The 21604-nt window shown below is 42.1% G+C and overlaps 1 protein-coding gene across 7 annotated transcripts in view; it reads right to left on the bottom strand.

The window, feature by feature from the left end:
• The window catches only part of khk (ketohexokinase), a 54574-nt gene extending 45164 nt beyond the window's left edge, over positions 1–9410 (bottom strand). For 6 of the 7 annotated variants that reach the window (XM_073043282.1, XM_073043286.1, XM_073043285.1 and 3 more), the window contains exon 1: positions 2390–2486. The gene's annotated coding sequence lies outside the window, so the exon portion shown is untranslated. Of the gene's footprint in view, positions 1–2389; positions 2487–9306 lie in introns of those variants that run through there. The other variant, XM_073043283.1, reaches the window with a different exon arrangement.
• Positions 9411–21604: the final 12194 nt, after the last annotated feature.

Here is a 21604-nt window from a genome sequence, read left to right as displayed (position 1 = left end):
CAGGCCGCACGAGGTTACTGGAAGCCTCTGTATTGTAAATATCATTTGTCGTCCCCGATAAAGATGTTATTTTGGCCATTAAATTGTTGAGTGGTCCTTTTTTAAAGTAGAAGTTACCACAATGGCCCTGGGGAGAGAGTGAGGAGAGCAGCAGGAATAACCTTGGCCCTGGCAGAGAGTGAGGACAGGAATAACAATGGTCCTGGGAGAGAGTGAGGACAGGAATAACAATGGCACTGAGAGAGAGTGAGGACAGGAATAACCATGGCCCTGAGAGAGAGAGTGAGGACAGGAATAACCATGGCCCTGAGAGAGAGTGAGGACAGGAATAACAATGGCCCTGGCAGAGAGTGAGGACAGGAATAACAATGGCCCTGGGAGAGAGTGAGAAGAGTTGCAGGAATAACCATGGACCTGGGAGAGAGTGAGGAGAGTTGCAGGAATAACCGTGGCCCTGGCAGAGAGTGAGGACAGGAATAACCATGGCCCTGAGAGAGAGTGAGAAGAGTTGCAGGAATAACCGTGGCCCTGGGAGAGAGTGAGGACAGGAATAACCGTGGCCCTGAGAGAGAGTGAGGACAGGAATAACCATGGCCCTGGCAGAGTGAGGACAGCAATAACAATGGCCCTGGGAGAGAGTGAGAAGAGTTGCAGGAATAACCATGGACCTGAGAGAGTGAGGACAGAATAACAATGGCCCTGGGAGAGAGTGAGGACAGGAATAACCGTGGCCCTGAGAGAGAGTGAGGAGAGCAGCAGGAATGATTGTTTCTCTGAGAAATCTAGCTATGGATCTCTGGATAATGCTTTGGAGATGACCGCACCTGCCCTATGATTTCTCCCATACGGTCTCTGTGGCCTTCTGTGAAGTCTTTGACCCCAGTGTTCCATAACCATACCATCCAAGTTGAGCAGCTTATGGTATGATGACGGGAAGCTGGAGTTAGCGCAGACAGTTCTCCTCTACATTGGTGAGACCTGTGATAAACTAGGGGACTGCTTTGTCGAGCACCTCCACTCCATCCATCCGAAGTGGAACTTCCTGGTGGCCAAACATTTTAATTCCAATTCCCATGCCAACATGTCAGTCCACAGCCTCCTCTTGTGCCAAGATGAGGCCACCCTCAGGTAGAGGAGCAACACAGTATATCCTGTCTGGGTAGCCTCCAACCAGATGACATGAATATAGATTTCTCCTTCCAGTAAAAAATATTTTCCCTCCCCCTCCCCTCTTCTTCTATTCCCCCCTCTGACCTTTTGCCTATTCTCACCTACCTATTACTCACCCTGGCCCCCCCCCACCTCCTTCCCTTTCTCCTATCGTCCACTCTCCTCTCCTACCCTTTACTTTTCCCACCCACTTAGCTTAACCTATCTTATCACCTTCTAGCTAGCCTCTTTCCCCTTCACCACCTTTTCGTTCTGGCGCCTTCCCCCCTTACAGTTCAGTCCTGAAGAAGGGTCTTGGCCCGAAACATCAACTGTTCATTCATTTCCATAGATGCTGTCTGACCTGCTGAGTTCCTCCAGCATTTTGTGTGTGTTGCCTTAGAAATCTGTTAAAAAGTTCCGACTGCAGAAATGGAGTCAGAGGTGCAAGGAATATTCAGTATGAAGTATACAACTGGGCATTTTAATAGCTAGTTTCAGAGGAAGCATCCTTAGGAAAAGATACATCTTCTGCACGACCAGTGACCATGGTTTCTCAGACCCAGAGGCTGGAGTGCAGACAGTGGCCACTCCACTGTTCCTGATGACATCAGAGTGAATTTCATGGCAACAGTGCATTTCCACCACAAACAAAAATCTACATTAAATTTTCTCACAAGGTGCGAGGGGCTCAGAGATTGACAGCCCCTGTCCCTGCTTAAGCCATCCTGACACTTTTGCTTTCAACAATGTGTGGACAGATTTCTAGGCCTTAATACAAATTTTCTGTTCTGTCAAAATAATAAGATTACTAGCAATTTATTGTTGATCATATGGTTTTCAGAATAACACCGTGAATGAACAATTATAATATAGTTGTACAAAAAACAAGCTATTATTTACTGAGACTAAAATTTTATTTTCTTTCCCATTTATTACATTAATTTGAGAGATTAGATTTTATGATTATTCATTTTGATTCAAAATTAGTGATGAAAAATAAAATGCTCTATATAAATGGATTGTGCACCCGCACCATCCCTCCACTTTCTGCAAATTAAAAAGGCAGTAAATGAAGGTGCAGAGGGACACGCCAACGACGATACCCATTAAACATGAATCAGCAGTCTCATTAACCGAGAACAAGGAGGGCAAACCAAAAGAAATAATGACATTCAGATGGCAGAGACACTGGCCAGCTCTGACACACTCACACTCACACTCTCACTCACTCACTCACCTCCTCTTCCTCAGTGCGGCTGAACTCGGCAAAGAAGCGGGATCATCGAATGGAACAAGAATGATGTGTCTCCCAAAACTCGCTTCCTAACTCCAGCATATCGCCATCTATCGGTGAGAGGCCTATACTTCGGGTGAAAAGTCCCCACTTTCAAAGTAGAGCTTTAAAGATCAGAATCAGGTTTATTAATATCACCGCCATTATCGTGAAATTTGTTAATCTTATGGCAGCAGTACAGTGCAATACATTGAATTTAATTGACCTTATTACTTACATCCTTCATATACATGAGGAGTAAAATTCTTTGTTACATCTCTGTCTAAATGTGCAACGTGCAATTATAGTACACTGTAATATTGTAGCTAGTACAGGGGTGGGCAAACTTTTTGACTTGTGGGCCACAAAGGGTTCTAAAATTTGACAAGGGGGCCGGACCAGGAGCAGATGGATGGAGTGTTTTGGTAATACACCTCATAAGAGAAAATAAAATATCATGGGATATGTAGAAAACATGTGCTTTAATTTCAATTGAAAATGAACAAATGCATTACAACAAAATATCATGGTATTTAGCTATTTATTGAAATGACTTTTAAAACACTGAAAATTAAATGAATAAAATACAGCTTTTTTTAATAGTAACAGTTATTATTTTAAAGCACTTAAAATTCTGTTATCCTTCAAGATATTATCATCATCACTCTCCTCCTGACTGTCTTTATTTCAAAAATGGTAGGAGATGCAGGTCTACTTGTCCTGCTCCTTCTTATTCAATTGTCCCCTGTGCCAAAACTCAACAACGACAAGCACAAGGACAGAACAGTGACAGCGCGCCAGTATGCGGAGCGCATTATTTGATCTGGAGCGCATTTTTTATTTTGAGAACGTACGTGCACCTGCGCACTACTCATGTCCATCACTTAACAGAAATGACATGTAACATGTAAGGCTTATTGAAAAAAATATTTTCAAATGCATTTTTTACATAACACAATGAAGAAGCTTACCGTATTTTTAATTTCAGTGAGAACAGTGTTGTTGGTCTCCCTTTTTAGCCAGCGCATCAAAGTCTGGATTTAGTTTTGTTGTGGCGAAAACGCCAGAATTGTGGGGAAAAAAACGTTAACAAGGTTTATTAATATAATTTCATCAAGTTCTGCGGGCCGGATTAAAAAGCTTAACGGGCCGTAGTTTGCCCATGCCTGAGCTAGTATGTACAACAGGATAGTCAATATAACATAGAAATACAGTTGTGTCAGCATGAATTAATCAGTCTGATGGCCTGCTGGAAGAAGCTGTTCTGGAGCCTGTTGGTCCTGGTTTTTATGCTGTGGTACCATTTCCCAGATGGTAGAAGCTGGAGCAGTTTGTGGTTGGGGGTGACTCAGGCCCCCAATGATCCTTTGGGCCCTTTTTACATACTTGTTTTGTAAATGTCCTGAATCGTGGGAAGTTCACATCAACAGGTGTGTTGGGCTGTCCGCACCACTCTCTGCAGAGTACTGCGATCAAGGGAGGTACAGTTCCCATACCAGGCAGTGATGCAACCAGTCAGGATGCTTTCAATTGTGCTCCCGTAGAAAGTTCTGAGGATTTGGGGGCCCACACCAAACTTCAACTGTCTGAGGTGAAAGATGCGCTGTTGTGCCTTTTTCACCACACAGCTGGTGTGCATAGACCATGTGAGATCCTTGGTGATGTTTATACCGAGGAACTTAAAGCTGTTCACCCTTTCAACCCCAGAACCATTGATGTCAATAGTTCAATGATAAAATATAGAGAAAAATTACAGTAAATATATATATGAAATAGTTGTTTTAAAATAAATAGTACAAAAACAGAAATAAAACAAAGTAGTGAGGTACTGTTCATGGGTTCAATGTCCATTCAGAAATCAGATGGCAGAGGGGAAGAAGCTGCTCCTGGATCAATGAGTGTGTGCCTTCAGGCTTCTGTACCTCCTACCTGATGGAAATAATGAGCAGAGGGCATGTCCTGAGTTGTGGGGGGTTCTTAATGGTGAACACTGTCTTTCTGAGGCGCTGGTCCTTGAAGATGTCTTGGAGGCTAGTACCCAAGATGGAGCTGATTAATTTTACCACCAAGACCTATGCATTTGCTAAACACTTATTACTTTTAAAGAGTACTTCTAAATATTTCTCTTCATAATTTTTGGATTTCAGTAGATTTCTGTAATGTTCAGCAAGTCTATCCTTTTGTTAAAAAAATTATCAAACAGTGATTTGGAATGGTACTTGGAGTAGCTGACATCTAGGAAACTAGGCAATGCGGCCCAGAAATGATTTCTTGCCTGGAAAGACATGGTATGTGATATTGTACAGGGCACAGATTGCAGTCTGGTGCCAACTTCCTCTCCTCCTGACTCCAGGAGTATTCTGCAGAAGGTCCAATGCTTTCTGTATGACAGACAAACCTTATTCACTTAAGTATGTACATTGTGCTGTTCTCTACTGCCATAGACCTAGCTGGAAACAGGTGGCTCCCCCACTGTTGGGAGTTGGGGTGGTTAACAGAAATCTAGGAGAGGTGGCAAAGATCAGATCTTGAATGAGGAACCTGGATTATTTATTTAATCCAATAGGCACTTCCAGCCCTTCCAGCAGTACCGCCCAGCAATCTCCAAATTTAATCCTAGTCTAATCACGGGACAATTTACAATGACCAATCAACCTACCAACCAGTACGTCTTTGGACTGTGGGAGGGAACTGGAGCACCCAGAGGAAACCCACATGGTCACCAGGAGAACATACAGACAGCAGTGGGAAATGAACCTGGCTCGCTGGTGCTGGAAGATGCTGTGCTAACCACGGCGCTACCATGCCAATATGAGGCTTGTGTCCTGACATTGAATGGACATTGGGTGTTGGAGGCATCATTGAATTTGGACTGTTTACGTGTGTTGGGATGGATGACGGAGAGTCGGAGGAATACATGAATGGGGAAGTGCGTGGGGTATCATCAGTACATTGAGTGGAGAATCAAGTCTTTTTTATCACTGACTTGTGTTGTCAAAGTTGTTGCTTTGTGGCAGCAGTAGATCTCAAAGGCAGAAAATTACTGTAAATTGCAAAAATTTATGAATAGTAGAAAAATAAGGAACAAGAAGGTAGTATTCATGGGTTTTACGTACCATTCAGAAATGTGATGGAGGAGGGGAGAAAGCAGTTCCTGAATAATTGAGAATGAGTCTTTAGGCTCCTGTATCTCCTCCGCAATGGTAATAATGAGGAGAGGGCATGACCTGAGTCCTTAATGATGGATACTACCTTTCTGAGAGACTGCCTCTTGAAGACGTCATCGGTGATAGGGATGCGCCTGTGAATTTATAACCCTCTTCAGTCTCCTGTGACCCTGTGCTTTTGAATCTCTCTATCAGGCTGTGATGCAACTGGCCAGAACTGTCTCCATGGAAATGGATAAGAGTCGTCAATCAAACTCCTAATGAAGTAGATCTGTTGTTGTGCCTCCTTTGCGATCGCATTAATGTGTTGTGCCCAGGACAGATCCTCTGACATACTGACACACAGGAAATTGAGACTACACACCTTTTCCACCACTGACCATTCAACAAGGACTGGTGCAAGTTCGAGCATAGAACATAGAAGAGCTCAGCACAGGAACAGGCCATTCGGCCCACATTGTTGTGCTGAACCAGCTAAAAAGCAAATGAAAAACACCCAAACACTAATCCCTCCTACCCACACCATGTCCATATCCCTCCACCTCCCTTACATCCATGTGCCTGTCCAAACGTCTCTTAAAAGCCTCCAGTGTATTTATCTCTACTACCAAACCAGGCAGCACATTCCAGGCATGCACCACTCTCTGAGTAAAAATACTTACCCTCTCATATCCTCTTTGAATCTACTCTCTCTCACCTTCAGTGCATGCACTCTGGTATTCGACATTTCAACCCTGGGAAACAGATACTCTCTTTTCACTCTATCTTTGCCTCACATAATCCTGTAAACCTCTATCAGACTGCCCCTCAGCCTCCGCTGCTCCAGAGAAAACAAACCAAGTTTGTCCAGCCTCTCATGATAGTACACACCTTCCAAACCAGGCAGCGTCCTGGTAAACCTCCTCTGCACCCTCTCCAAAGCCTCAACATCCTTCCTATAGTGGGGTGACCAGAACTCCATGCAATACTCCAGATGTGGCCTAAACAGGGTTTTATAAAGTTGCAACATAACCTCCTGACTTTTGAACTCAGTGCCTCAACTAATAAAAGCAAGCATTCCATAAGCCTTCTTAACCACCTTATCGACCTGCGTAGCCACTTTCAAGGAGCTATGAACTTGGATCCCAACATCTCTCTGCTCAGCAACACTGTTAGGAATCTTGCCCTTAATAGTGCACTGTCTCCTTGCATTTGCCCTACTGAGGTGCAACACCTCATACTTATCTAGGTTAAACTCCAGAATGTTTTTCCAACTTTTCCTTCCTTTAATAAATTCCTTGGCTTTCTGATACTGAACGTAAGGTTACTATTAAGACACCACTCAACCAGCCAATCTATCTCACTCGTGTACACCCCCTTATCACCTTCAGAGATTCTGCCAACATCATAGGTATCATCGGCAAATTTATAGATGACATTAGAGCTGTGAGCTAAGCATGCATCCTTGAGGTATGCCTGTGTTGATTACCAGTGAAGAGGAGATTTTAGTACTGATCTGTAATGACCGTGGCCTAAGGACATTGAGGATCCAGTTACAGAGGAAGTTACCGAGGCCCAGGATTTGAAGCTTAGTAAAGAAGGGATGATGGTGTTGAACATCAAGCTGTGATTCATAATTAACAGCCTGACGTATGTTTTACATTTGTCTGGGTGCTCCAAAGATCCAGTGAGATTGCATGTTTTGTTGACCTGTTGTGGCAATAGATGAATTGCTGTGGGTCCAGGTCCATGATCGGGCAAGAGTTAATTTTAGCCATAAACAGGTGATAGGTATTGAGGGAGCTCACACTGTTCTTCTTGGGCACCAGTGTGATCGTTGCCTTTTTGTAGTAGGTGGGAAGCACAGGCGGCAACAGTGTGAAATTGAAGATATTCTTGAACACTCTGTCCAGTTGGTTGGCCAGATTTTCAGTACCATGCCAGATACACCTTCACAGCCTGGCACCTTGCAAGGGTTCTACAAAGCTTCTGAGACAGAGATCATAGGGTCACTGGATCCTATGGGGACTCACACAGGTATAATATGATTCTAGCTTTTAAAGTGTGTATGGAAAATGTTCAGCGCATCAGAGAGTGAAGCATCACTGCCATTTATGTTGTTAGGTTTCACGTTATAAGAGGTAATGGTATGCAAATGCAGCCACAGCTGTTGTACATCCACTTCTGTGTCTTGCTTTACTGAGAGTTGCCTCTTCACTCTAAGATTATCTTTCAAAGGTCATATCTGGATGCTTTGTTGGATTCTGCATTGCTTGAACTAGATCTAGACCTCAGTAGACAGTGAATGGGAAAAAAAATGTTGTGGAAATTCTTAGAAGACCGATGAGTCTGCTCAATGCCCACCAATTGGGTCGTGGAGAAACAATTGGCCAAATACATGATCTGCACACCAGCAGAATAAGATTCTTAGTATGCTGCACATGAACATGCTCTTATAAATAACTTCTAGACTGGATTTATGCTTTCATATTGCAGTCTCATTTCAAGCCCATTTGTATTGCTGCTTGGATAGAAGTTTGGTGGCATTTTTCAGAACAGAATAGTTTGCATTCCTGAACAGTTGTAGGGTAGAACTCTCTCCCAATTTAAACATCTAAAAAATTAGAGGGAGAAAATCCTACAATGCACACATATAAACCAAGCTGGCTGAGTCCATATTCCAGGCTGGTGAACACAGCAGCAACGACAGATCACAAAAGCTGACACAGTGCCGAAAAGGTTAGCACAGATCAATAAACAGCATACCGATAAAAGCCAAGTCTTAATAAAACCCTTTTAACAATGTCACTCTCTTGCATTTAACATCAAATTTCAAAAGGCTTTTATTATTGTATCATATTTTGCAACCCTGTTTGTTCACCTCTTTCGTTTGCTGGGTTTTAAATGCTGCTTGCATCTCACTTTTGCAGATTTATAGAGATGGACTTTGGTCTTGTTGACTTTGCAGTTTCATTCATTTTTATTCCGACTCTAAAAAGAACAGTCCCGTGCAGTTGAAAACCGACCCAACTCGGACTGGATTAAATAGCACCTAGTTTTCTTTGTGCCCCATTAGAAATTTAATCTGAGATTCTAGTGAGTTTTTTTTCAGCACTAGATACTTTGGTCCAGTATAAAACTCTCAAATTAACAGAGGCAGGTTACTTTGACATCAAAGATGTGTCAGAAATATGACCACTTCCAAAAGATCTTCAACAAATCTAGTGACATATCATCAATGTAAGTGTCATTACCATCACCAAGTTTTCCATCATCAGTATTTCTGGATGTCACTATTACTCAGAAGCTCAGCTGGGTCTGCCAGATAAATACAGTAGCTATAAGAGCAGATTTGAGGCTGGATGCCCAATAGCGAGTGACTCACCTCCTGTCACCCCAAAGCCTTTCCGTCTTTCACAAGGCAAAACTCAGGAGTGTGATGGAATGCTCTCCACTTGCTTGGATCAGTGTAGGTACCAACAACTCCAACACCTTTCCAGTCAAAGCAGTTCCGTTTGATAGAGACTCCATCAAATACTCTAAACATTGATTCCCTCCACTTCTGGGAAACAGTAAATATAGTATTCACAATCTTTTCAGTGTGTTGCAGTTCATCACTTTGACTCCTTGAACAGCATTTCCCAATTTGCAACCTCTACCAACAAATATAGCAATGTAGTTACAGAATCTCCAGGATGTAAATTATGTTCATTTGGGTTTCTTGTTTGAACCTACCTGGTTAATGATATATTTGTCTCAACCCTTCATCTTCACTGCTCCTTCATGATCAAATGATTCCAAAGGAGCCCCCGTTGGTGAAGTGCTTCCACGGTACCTGTCAGACTGTGTATGGTGGCCGGTGAGGAGGCACAGTTTATGCAAAATCTACTTCTCCACAATATGCTTAATAATTGTTACACTGCAACTACTGTACTTGGTTACTGAATCAAAATAATCATAAGAAATTTGGTGCTCTGAGCTGTAGCATAAAACAAGCACATTCTAAATTACGAAACTACTGATCAAAGAATATTTAACAATTAAACAATGGTTTGATTGAACTCCTCCAATTCTTTTAGCTTTAAGAGCTGTTTGGTGTGTTCTCCAGCCTGCACTGAGCCCCCTTCTGCTCAGCTCATCTCTATCATACTCTCTCTCTCTTCCAACTTTGTCTTCTCCGAATTAAAAGGACAAAAACTGAAAATGTTAGAAATGGCAGGAAACACACAGCATGTCACTGAGTATCCGTGGAGAGAGAAAAAGAGCTAATGTTTCAGTTTGATGACTATTCATGAAAAGTGTACCATGGTATCAGATCATTTTTCCTAACCTGTGTGTACACATTAGCTTAAATTAATTCCATTTCATAGCACAGTGTGATCCTTCAACCTCGTCGTCACTGAACAACCAACTATTAAATGCTAACAGCCAATGTAGCCTGTTGGCCTATCCCGTTGCATAAGCTCCACATGTGCCTCCTCCTGCCTGCATCCAGCCTCATCAACACATTTTTCACCCTCATGTTTATCCAATTTGATATTTGCCATGGGTATTCCTTGTAATCCAGAATATTACATTCTAACTCTGAGGAAAAAGATCTCTCCTTAACTTCCTGATAGATTTATGAGTAATTGCCCTGCAATTAGCCCCTGAAGTTTTGGCCTGTAACATGAATGGAGATATCACCTTGACATATATTTCTACATAATTCTCAAACTGCGTTATTTCCCACGTGGAGCATGTATGCGGTGACTTCGGGGTTCAAAGCTCAGCACTTCAGAATTTCAAATTGGAAGCTCCATTTGAGATTGGTCATTGTGAAATTTTGTCATTATCGGCTCATGGGATGAGATCACTCCATGCTCTATGGTCCTTCTGTTGAAATGTTAGGGAAATTGACTTCCCATAATAGTAGCTTTAAATGCGACCCCACTGAGGTAAGTCCCATACTTCCCTTGTTCAGAGTCTTGTGACGAAATGTCAACCATCCCCTTGTCTCTACAGATGCTGGTTCCTTCAGCAGTTTGTATTTTTGCCCCTAGTTTGAACATTTGCCTCTAGTGTCTCCATTTATCTTTTATCTCTTGGGCACTTGCATGAACCGATCTGTCCACCACGCACCCCACCTCCTGATAGATAGATAGATAGATAGATAGATAGATAGATAGATAGATAGATAGATAGATAGATAGATACTTTATTCATCCCCATGGGGAAATTCAACTTTTTTTCCAATGTCCCATACACTTGTTGTAGCAAAACTAATTACATACAATACTTAACTCAGTAAAAAATATGATATGCATCTAAATCACTATCTCAAAAAGCATTAATAATAGCTTTTAAATGTTCTTAAGTCCTGGCGGTTGAATTGTAAAGCCTAATGGCATTGGGGAGTATTGACCTCTTCATCCTGTCTGAGGAGCATTGCATCGATAGTAACCTGTCGCTGAAACTGCTTCTCTGTCTCTGGATGGTGCTATGTAGAGGATGTTCAGAGTTTTCCATAATTGACTGTAGCCTACTCAGCGCCCTTCGCTCAGCTACCGATGTTAAACTCTCCAGTACTTTGCCCACGACAGAGCCCGCCTTCCTTACCAGCTTATTAAGATTTGTCTACCTGACCCACTCATCAGTCCTATTTATCAATGTTCACCCCCATTAACGTCCAATTCCTGATTCTTCCTGATTCTGATTCCTGATCAGTTCCTGGACCCATCATATAAATGTAGTTGCAAAGAAAGCACAATAGCACCTCGGCTTCCTCAGGAGTCTGTGGGGATTCAGCATGTCATCAAAAACCTTGCCAACTTCTATAGATGTGTGGTGAAAAGTGCATTGTCTGGTTGCATTACGGCCTGGTATGGAAACACCAATGCCTTTGAGCAGAAAATCTTACTAAAGTTTATGGATTCCGTCCAGTACATCATAGATAAAACCCTTCCAATCACTGAGCACATCTACATGAAACATTGATGGAGAAAAGCAGCATCCATTTGAAAGATCCTTGACAAACGGGCCATGTTCCTTCCTCACTGCTACCATCAGGTAGAAGGCCTCAGGACTCACACCACCAGGTTCAAGAACAATAACTACCTCTCAATCATCAGGCTCCTGAACATAAGAGGATAACTACATTCATTCTATTTCTGGTGTTCCCACAACCAGTGGTCTCACTTTAAGGTCTCTTTATCTTGTTATTTCATGCTATCATTATTTATTGCTATCTACTTACGTTTGCATTTACACAGCTTGTTGTTCATTGATCCTGTTTACAGTTATGCCCACAGGAAAAAGAATCTCAGGGTTGTATGTGGCAACGTGTATGTACTCTGATAATAAATTTTACCTTTGAACTTTTTTTAACTTCACAAAGGAAGGCTTTGACTTTTTATCTTCCCCACCCCTAGCCATCAACTAGATCAGCCCCCACCAACCATACACCTCTGGTCACTTACCTGATTATTGACCTGACCCTCGACCCCCCTCAGACCTACAATTGCTATCACTCTCTCTTCCAGTCACCCACCCTTCAGCCACCTCTCATTCATTACGTTTGCAATCACGATTGTAGCCGATCTGTGTTAATGGTTAGTTTGATCACTGGCTTATTTGCAAACCTTTATAAAGCCTGTTGGAAGCCAAAACCCTTTCATATTAATTCTTCCTGGAAGAACTAATCCATTGGTTCTGGTCTTACCTATATATTTTTACAGCGTTTTCTTCAATGCCTCAGTACGTTTTGTTCTATATTTATCTGATTGCATTTGGTCAGCAGAACATTGATATTCCTTTGCAGCATACAGTTTTCTGTATCCATAAAGACAAACTCAGCTACTTATTTTGTCAGATTTAAGGCTTAAACCTTTACGTCCTGCTGAAGTTTATATTGGTGGGCTTATAACCAAAATGGTCATGCCTGTACCATTTTCTACCAGTGCCCTATTTAGTTATCATAATTTTAAATATCTTCATCGAGTCGTTCCTACAACTACTACTTTGTGAAAAAGATGCCCTATATTTTCCTCTTTTCTCCAACCCCTATGATCTGGTATAATTCATTCTATCTTTCCTGCACCTTCTTCACTGTCTCAATATCTATTTCAAAATATATTCTGCACGTCAATTGTGCATTTTCTCCATTTACTCCCTTTTTTGTGGGCGTTGGGACTAAACACAGACAACAAGAACGGACAAAGTCCTATTTCTGGGCAACAAAGTCTGATCCTTGTGTTTTCATTGGATAAGCTTCCAATGGCCACATTGCAGACAGCACCTGGTGTGCTGGACATCAAGAACCCAGGGAGGATTAATGGTGTGTCTGAGACGTTTCATCATTTTGGCACATTGCCAGCACTTGCTTAAATATTTTGGTTTCTCATAAGTAGTTGACAGCAGTTCACATTCAACAAACTCAGCTGCTCACTAATGCATTTCAATTGTGCAATTATAATTAGAAATCTATTAGGAAATGCCAAGAATCTGCAGTGTGATTCTTGGCTTTGCCAAGGATGGAAAGTTTTTAGATTCACTGTGCTTCAACTCCATAAATGGCAGTTTTTTCATCTGAAAAAATGTTTTGATGCAGAACCACTGAAGGAGAGGAAAAAAAGAGAGAATATACCTGCAAGCCTTTCTCCCTCCAGTGAGGCACAAGAAGACGGCCGCCTGACAATCAATGTCACTACACGTTCTTAATGTCACCAAGTCTCAGTAAAATTGAACAACTACTGATGTGTCACTTTAAACTCATTGCATCAAATGGTTGATCAGCTGCCAAGGTTAAAATCAAAGATCAGATTCTGGGTGGTGATATAATTAAATGGTTGGTAAAAAGTTTGCACAATTAAGCTGAAATGCATTAGTCACAGTGCATCACTGACTGGGTCATGGTAATACACTTGGCTTGACCACCTTTAAGTTTTGTACTATGATTTAAGGCTACATGCTCAATTTGCACAACCCATTTCTCCTGCCCCTTACTGTCATAATGATTAGCATAAGCTGTAACTCTTCCTTCTTATTTCTCCTTCCATGATGTTGCCTGTCTCTGATCATACATCAACTCAATTGCCATCGAAAACCACCTTTATCCCTTCATTTCTTTCAAACTGGATACCTCCAACTCTCTCCTTGCCTTGATTCGATCATTTGCTGTCCAATAACTTTAGGCATAGTCCAAGCACTCTTACCTGTATCCCACCTTACTTTCTGTCCAGCTTAGCCACCATATCCAAATTGAAAATGCTCACCTTTTTGCTTATTTTCCAATCCCTGTCTATGTGATCTTCTCCAGTGGTTGGAGATGACAATTAGGAGAATAATGTCTTACAACTGGATCCAATGCAGGGAGCCATTAGTGACAAAGCCGAGGCAGAGGTATTGAACACAGTTACAGATCTAAGTACATCCTGCAACCATCTCTTTCCCTTGAGAGTCTTCTCAAGTGTATATGACACACCATAGTCCCATCCACTTCCAATTCAAAAGCACCAATCATTTCTTCCATATGCTGACACCATTGCTCCATCTCACCTTCCCTTGATGCTTCTGCAATACAATGCCACATTGCCTGAAATGATGCCAGTGGCTCTAATGATGTATTGCTCTCTCGTATCAAATGCTCTGCACCCTTTAAGGGAATACATGCCTCGTGGTCACACACCCAATTCCATTTTGTCGGTTTACCTTGCCCCCTCCACAGGAGAAGGGTTACAAAACACACAGGACAGCATGAAGCTGGGAGGGGCCATTTCAGGAAATGTGGCTGAATCTACTGAAGATTTTGGGAAGAACAGAGATAAAATCTGCAACTATGAACATACAATTTGAAAAAAAATGTTGCAGTGACCACATTAAACATTTAAAACCCAGAACACATACGGGAATGCACATGTTGATAATTTCAGAAGCATAACTCTTCCAGAGCGGTCACTGCAGCGCTTGGCTCCTCGAGACGGGTCCTCAGAGAAGCTCATGCTAAGCAACTCTACAGATAAGAGAACTTTGATGGGTTCCCCTAGAGCGTCCATTTATCATCTGGGAAATTGACCATACACCCAGGAAAGGGTTAATTAAAAGATATATGCTCTCTGTTCTGACAGGCACACCACCTACAATTAAGGTGCAATTGGAGGAGCAAAGTTCAACCATCTGTTAATTAATGCCACATGATCGTTTTGAATTAACCTAGCCTCTTCCATTGGACCTCAATTACATCTTGCATAATCTGAACCTGACTCTGGTAACCATGGAAGCCGATGTGTGCGTGACAGATATTTCAGTTATTTTCCGATAATGGGATATTGATCAGCTCAGTTGCAGAGAGTTAGGAGGGGAAATGCACTGGCTGTGGGACAACAAAAGGAGAACAGAGATGATAACTCTACATTCTGACCTCACCGATAGTCTTCCCCTCAGAGAACCTTTTGGCTTAACATTGATGAATTGGGAGATGTCGGTACCTATAATACAAGGTGTGAAATCAAAACACTTGAAAAGTAAAATCTGATTGAGCTGAGTCAACATGGATATACTGTATTAAAGGGATATCGTGTTTAATGTTTTATAGCTAAGGAGATGAGAAGGATGTGGCGTATTTGTATTTTGGCCCAGTCATTAGTTGCATTCAAAATTAAGCTAGTTAGACTTCTGAATTGAAAGAAATCAAAGGATATGAACTTGGGCAGGAAAATGATGCCTGAGATAGAAGATCAGCCATAAATTTAGTGAATGGCGGAACAGCCTCAAGAGGCTAAATGGTTATTCCCGATCCTATTTCTTATGCTCTTGTGTTTTACCACTTTTCTTCCAGTCACCCAAGGATCCAATCGCCCCTTCTAAACAAACCAATGGTTTATTTCTTTCATTCTGGAGAATACTTTGCAGTCAGTGCTCAATATTAGGGAAAAGAAGATGGTCTGACTGTTTTGAGAGTGGGCTGCATTCAGATGACAGGGGTGACCTTAAGCTCTAGTTGCCTGTTACTTTAATTCTCCACCTCTCTCCCATTTTGATGAAATAGGCGCCGAGCAGATGACATCTCATTGGCTCTTCACTTGACCTTTTGGACATTTGGACAGCAAAGAGATACCTCCATACACTAGGATGCTTTTCATTGTTTACAGCTTGGTATTCAATATCATCAATCCCCAAAACTAACCAATAAGCTTCAAGTATTGGAGTATAAAGGTATAAATTTACCAAAACTATGAAATCAGTTTTGAAACTTGCTATTTGCTATGCATGTAAAATGTAGAAGACAATGGTGTGTTAATGAGAGGTAGCTACAGAAAGAGCTTGCTATTTGCTATGCATATATCCTAAAAATGTAGAAGACAATGGTGTGTTAATGAGAAGTAACTAAGAGATATAGATTAGAACATAATTGAGTCCCATAATCCTAGGACTATTATTTGCTATGCATGTACCCAATTTGGTAGGAGACTGAAATCTTAAAAATGTAGAAGACAATGGTATGTTAATGAGAGGTAGCTAAGAGATGTAGATTAGAACACGATTAAGTCAATTGATAGAAACAATAGGGACATGATGTATGTGAGGTACGTGTAATACACAACTATAGATTGATTACATATGCTAATGCAACTGGACCAGGAGATTGCTATAAAAAATGCTGTGTCCGGGGATCGGTGGGCAATCAGCGACTAGCTCAATGACTGTCTCAGCTTTGATTTGCAAATTAAAGTTTAACCCTTCTTGAAGAATCTTCTGCATCTCCTGGTCATTTGTGAGGCACGAAAAACCACGACAAAATTGGCGACCGCGGCAGGACCGGAAAGAGACCCGCGGAAAGGAAACGGCAGATTGGGGACGCTTCCCAGTCCTCTAGGGACCCCCACAAGGCTAACAGAATTAAGGGTGCACCCAAACAAAAGGAAAGTGCTTTTTGTGACAATTTGGACTAAGAATTCTGTTGGCTTTGGGGAGGTCTTGGAGTCTCAGAAGTGTGGAACCACTGCCGAAGAGTCTCTCTGGTCCATAAAATATGGCAGAATTGGGGGTTAACAGAGGAGGCTCAGAGGATTGCTCAAGAACACTGCAGTGAGGGTAAGTACAAATAAGTTAATAAGACGTTAAGAAAAAGTCCACGTGGTGTTGATAAATCCCTGTGGGTACCGCTTTGTATGAAACGAAGGGCTGAACGGGCAGGGAAAGGAAAATAGAATAGAATTAGAGTAGAAAATCCTCGTGGATACCGCCTTAAGAGATAAGGGTCTGAACGGGCGAGGTGTTAGAAAAGAATTAGAGTAGAAAATCCTCGTGGATACTGCCTTAAGAGATAAGGGTCTGAACGGGCGAGGTGTTGCCGAATCCCTGTGGGTACTGCTTCGTATGAAACGAAGGGCTGAACGGGCAGGGAAAGGAAAATAGACTAGGTGTAGAATTAGAGTAAGTTTAGTTAAGAAAAAGTCCACGTGGTGTTAGACTAGGACTAGGTGTAGAATTAGAGTAAATAATATTATCCAGTAAACAAACTGTGAATCTCTGAAATACCTTAAAAAGAGAGAATAACATGACAGGTAAAGGAACAGCAGTAGAGATTCTGAGCAAAAAATTCCTGTTAATTCAAATTGAGATCACAAAAACTTCAGAAAAATGGGAAAAAAGAACCAAAAACCTGGTCACAAAGTGGCCAAGAGAAGGAACATTTGATGTAAGTTTGTGCGAAGAAATGGAGGGACTAATTAAAAATTACAAACCAAAAGATAAATCTAAGAAAAGAGGGCAAAAAAGAGAACGAGAAGTGGAAGTGCTAAAACTCTTCAGAACAGAGGGAGAAAGGCTGAGGAGGACAGGTAGAATATTGATTACAAGCGAGGAAGACACTAAGGTGCTGGAGAAACAGCCTGTTAGAGAGAGAGAAGGGTACGGTGAGAAGCTGGCTTCGGCTCCGTACCCGGATGAGAAAGAAACAGAAAAACCCCCTCCCTATAATGAGGAAGGAACCCCTAAGCAGTGCCCCCTGCTGACAGGAACAGTAAACATGCAGGGAGAAGTACAAGTTTGGGATAATGAGGAGGAAAAAAACAATACGAGAAGGAAAAAGCGGCGATATGGAAGGAGATACAGGCAGAAAGGATAAAGATAGAACAGGTACAGAGAGAAATGGAAGAAGGGATTGAACGGATGAAATACTTGAGAGAGGAAAAGGAGTATGAGGAGTATCGGTTATACTATAGAAATAAACAGACTAGAAAAGAAAGTGGCTCATCAGGACAGGAAGAAAGAGAAGGTGACTCATTGGAGGAGCAAGAGTTAAGTGGAAAGAGAGAGGATACGAGAATTTGTGGGGAAGTGGTAGGAGGCAGAAACCTAGAAGAGGAGAAGGAGGCAGTAGGGGAGCGACTTGCGGAAGTAGAGAGAGAGCCAGATAAGTTACTGAAAGGGGATTGCCAGGAGAGATGCGAAAAATACTCTGGGGCCAATCAAGGCAGAAAGGAAGGACTCCACAGGGAGACCGAGGGAAGAAGAGGACCCTGGAGACATTTGTGTGGGAGGCAGTAAAGACATACCCTGAGACAGATGGGGAGTCAGGTGAGGAGGAAAGCCAGGGCAGGTGGGAAGAAGGAGGAAGAATGATGCCGTTGTTAGTTAAAGGATCAGGACAAGTGCAGTATATCCCTTGGGGATCCCAGGACCTAGAGGGCTGAAAAACACTCTGCCCAATTTACATGAAGGAGTAGGGAAATGGATTAGAGCCTTTGAAGAAGAAACAGCGGGACGATTATTGGCTATGGGAGATTTGAAGGCACTGTTGATAAGGTTGATGGGAACCTCCAAATTTAACGGACTAATGGAAATGGCTGGCATAGTAAACTCGAACGACCCAAGAACTGATGGAGATGGGTTTGACAGAGTGAGGCAGAGGGTATGGCAGGCCCTCAGAAAACTTTATCCACCCAAAGTGGACCCCAAAGCCTTAAAAGGGGATCCATGGGGAGACACTGAAAACCCAGCAGCCTACGTAGAAAGCCAGTTGAAAAGGTGGAGACTGGAGACTGAGCAAGAGGTGGAGAATAGCTTATTTATGACCTCACTGTTCTGGCATAGCATTTTGGATGCAATGCCTCCACAAGTTAAATCCAAACTGGAGGAAGTGGTTGGGCTGACGTCAATGACCCCACAAGAATTTAGCTACCATGTAGTCCATGCAGTTGAAGAATACCGGAAAGACAAACGAAGGTTGGCTGAGCAGCAGGAAGAGGTGCAAAGAAAGTTAGTACAAATGCAGCTCGAAGAACTCAAAAAGGAAAAAGAGAAAAACAAAAAGATACTGCCATCGAACTGGACAAAGCACTGCTATATGGAGGGACCGATCATACTGTAAGACAAGGGCTGGAAAACCCCATGCCAATAATTGTCTTTGAGGGAGCATTCCCACAAATGCCCTATCAGGAACAGACTAAATTCAAACAGCCCAGGCAGGACTGGAAGTCCCAAGGAGGGGGACAGAGGAGCTATGGGCAAAGGGGACCAGTGAGGAAACAGTGGGAAAGAGAGGTAGAGAGATTGTGCTGGGAATGTAATCAGCCAGGTCACATGAAAAGAGATTGTATTCCAAAGCCAAACTCAATGCGCCTATATCACCAGAAGAAATATCTTTTGCAATTTCTGCACTGTCCTCAGGGAAATCTCCTGGACCTGATGGGTTCCCTGTGGAATTTTATAAATCATTCTCTTCACTTCTTTCTCCTCAGTTACTTTCAGTATTATCTGACTCGTTTAATTACGGCAAATTGCCACCCTCTTTCAGTGAGGCATCTATTACTCTTCTTTTAAAAAAGGGCAAAGACCCAACAGAGTGTTCCTCGTACAGGCCGATCTCTCTGCTCAATGTTGATGCAAAGATCTTAGCTAAAGTGTTGGCTCATAGATTAGAAACGGTTATTCCCTTCATTATCTCTGATGACCAAACAGGCTTTATTAAAAACCGTCTCCCTTTTTTTAACATTTGGCGTCTATTTAATATTTTATACTCAGTTCCAACTGGGACTCCTGAATGTGTTATCTCCCTTGATGCGGAGAAAGCATTTGATCGTATAGAGTGGAACTACCTTTTTGCAGTCTTAGAAAAATTTGACCTCGGCCAAAGTTTCATCTCTTGGATCCAATTGCTGTACCTGTGTCCTACTGCTTCTGTTCTAACTAATTTTCAGAAATCCCAAGTATTTAATCTCAAACGTGGCACCCGTCAGGGATGCCCCTTAAGTCCCTTTCTCTTTGATTTGGCTATAGAACCTCTGGCTATAGCATTTCGAAATTGTCCTGAATTGACCGGGATTTGGAGAGGGGGTGTTGAGCATAAAGTTTCTCTCTATGCTGATGACTTATTACTCTTTCTCTCAAATCCGTCTACATCCTTACCTCTAATGTTTTCACTTCTTGACCAGTTTAGCCAGATCTCTGGCTATAAACTCAACTTACATAAGAGTGAACTTTTCCCAATTAGTAAAGAAGAACAAAAACTAATATTTCGTGATCTCCCTTTTAAAGTAGTCCATAATCAATTTACTCATCTTGGAATTACAGTCACAAGGAAGTTCAAAGATCTCTTTCGTGAAAACTTTGTCAATCTTTCATATACTATGAAACAGAGTCTGGTACAATGGTCACCTCTATCTATGTCCTTGGTAGGTCGTATTAATGTTGTTAAAATGTATGTTCTCCCCAAATTTTCATACTTATTTCAATCTATCCCAATTTTTATTCCTAAATCTTTTTTTGATTCCTTAGACTCTATTATTTTGTCATATCTGCGGCAGAATAAGCGCTCTAGAATTAATAAAATCCTCCTCCAAAAATCTAAAAAAGAGGGTGGCATGGCTTTACCTAACTTTTGCTTATATTACTGGGCAGCTAATATACGTTGTGCTGCCTTCTGGTCTTTCTTCCACAGTCAACCTGAGTGCCCTAACTGGGTGGCAATGGAGTTGAGCTCCACTAAAGAATTATCTATCTCTGCACTTCTTGGCTCTGCACTCCCTAGCAGTCTGCCCAGATCAATAGCTAATCCTCTGGTTAGACACACTTTGCGTATATGGGCTCAGTTCAGGAAATGCTGTGGTTTCCAGGGGTTTTCCGTTTCTAGCCCTGTCGCACATAATCACCTTTTTTTACCTACTACGTATGATTCAGCATTCCATGTTTGGTACAGGAAGGGCATTAGACATTTTGAAGATCTCTTCTTTGATAATCGCTTCGCTTCTTTTCAGCAGCTCTCCGTTAAGTTCAACCTGCCTAACGCTCACTTTTTCAGATATCTCCAAATCCGACACTTTACTGCTCCTTTAATTCCTAACTTTCCTGAAATGCCTGCGAAAAATGCTATGGACCTATTTCTTTCCATTAATCCACTAGGTAAAGGTTTAATTTCAATTATCTGAGATAAACTAGCAGCCTTACGACGGGCCCCTGTGGATAAAATTAAAATGGCCTGGGAGCAGGATTTAAATATCTCCTTATCCGAGGAGAGCTGGGACTCAGTTCTCAAATCGGTTAACTCAACCTCCCTTTGTGCTCGCCATTGCCTCTTACAGTTTAAGATTGTTCATAGAGCCCATATGTCTAAATCTAAACTATCTCGATTCTACCCTGGCATTAGTCCGCTCTGTGATAAATGCAAGAGGGGCGTGGCCTCTCTCATCCATATGTACTGGTTCTGTCCTAGCTTGGAGAAATTCTGGAAAGATGTCTTCACTACATTATCGGGTATTCTGAATCAGCACCTAGAACCTAACCCCTTAATTGCTCTGTTCGGTTTTTGGGGCGAGACAGATTTATGTCTGGGTCCGACCAAATGCCGAATACTATCCTTTGCCTCTCTCCTGGCGAGACGCTTGATCCTCCTTAGATGGAGAGATGTTGCCCCGCCCACTCATGCGCAATGGCTTAACGACATTATGGCCTGCTTGGACCTCGAAAAAATTCATTACTCAGTTCTTAATTCGGATCTAAAGTTCCATAAGGTCTGGGGACCTTTTATCGAGTACTTTCATAACCTTCCTCTTGA

This window comes from Hemitrygon akajei, chromosome 4 (genome assembly GCF_048418815.1).
Source record: "Hemitrygon akajei chromosome 4, sHemAka1.3, whole genome shotgun sequence".
Classification (NCBI taxonomy): Eukaryota; Metazoa; Chordata; class Chondrichthyes; order Myliobatiformes; family Dasyatidae; genus Hemitrygon; species Hemitrygon akajei.
The sequence above is the reverse complement of the archived record's forward strand: the minus strand, read 5'-3'. Positions and strand labels throughout refer to the sequence as shown.